This window comes from Tiliqua scincoides, chromosome 5 (genome assembly GCF_035046505.1).
Source record: "Tiliqua scincoides isolate rTilSci1 chromosome 5, rTilSci1.hap2, whole genome shotgun sequence".
Taxonomy (NCBI): Eukaryota; Metazoa; Chordata; class Lepidosauria; order Squamata; family Scincidae; genus Tiliqua; species Tiliqua scincoides.
The window spans coordinates 30,148,463-30,149,425 of NC_089825.1; the positions used below are offsets into that span (position 1 = coordinate 30,148,463).

The 963-nt window shown below is 43.4% G+C and overlaps 1 pseudogene; it reads left to right on the plus strand.

Moving 5' to 3' along the window:
* The first annotated feature begins 434 nt into the window (after positions 1-434).
* On the plus strand, positions 435-551 carry LOC136655130 (5S ribosomal RNA; annotated as a pseudogene).
* The last annotated feature ends 412 nt before the right edge of the window (positions 552-963 follow it).

Here is a 963-nt window from a genome sequence, read left to right on the forward strand (position 1 = left end):
ATCATTCTCTCTGCAAGCTTCACTCCTCCCTTCCGCCCCCAGCATATGAAAGAAGGCTAAATGGCAGCGATTATCACCATCTCCATTCTTTCCCCCTTGCTGGGGCTCCTGGCGAAGGGAAGGATTGCTGCCTCCTAGTGAAGCCTAAGCTCCTGGAGAGAAACTGATGGCCTCTGTGTGCATTACAAAGGTCAGCAAGGCTGTTTTCAAATCACCAGAGCAAAGAAACTTTGTTTTTTAAATTGATTTGCTATAGTGTGTTTTTTTTTTTGCCATTCGGTAAGTTCTTGGAAAGGAACCCTTGCAAATAGTGAGACTCAACCTGTATAAACTCAGAGTCCACTGAATTAAAACATAGGTTTAATGCTCATGGTAAATAAATTTATTTCAGAATTTAAATGCTTCTTAAATATTGCAGCTCTCAAACTTTGTAAGTTTACCATATATACCCTGCACATGCCCAATCTCGTCTGATCTTGGAAGCTAAGCAGGGTCAGGCCTGGTTAGTACTTGGATGGGAGACCGCCTGGGAATACTGGGTGCTGTAGGCTTGTACCATAGTCTTTCGAGACTGAAGGTTGCCAACCATATATGGCTCTTACGTTAAGCTTATTTGGTCATCCCTGGTGTAAATGAATACCGGAACTGGTGATGCCATTGCATTATTTTGTGTGCGTGTGAACAACTTGATGGTTTGTGTGGACACACAAGTTGAACCTCACACATCTTGACTGCAGCGCCGCTGGTGATAATTTGTGCTTTTCACATCCATGACAGCTTAACAGACACACCTCTTTTGGTGATGCTTGTGACAGTGTAGCTTACTGTAAGTGGAAGCGCAGAATGCCTGATGCGTCCGTAATACTAGATGTAGTTTATCAAGATCTCAGCGGAACATTTGGCTTGAGGGGCCTCCCTTCTTTAATTCAGGATTTATTATAGTCTCAAAGCCAGCTGTATCAG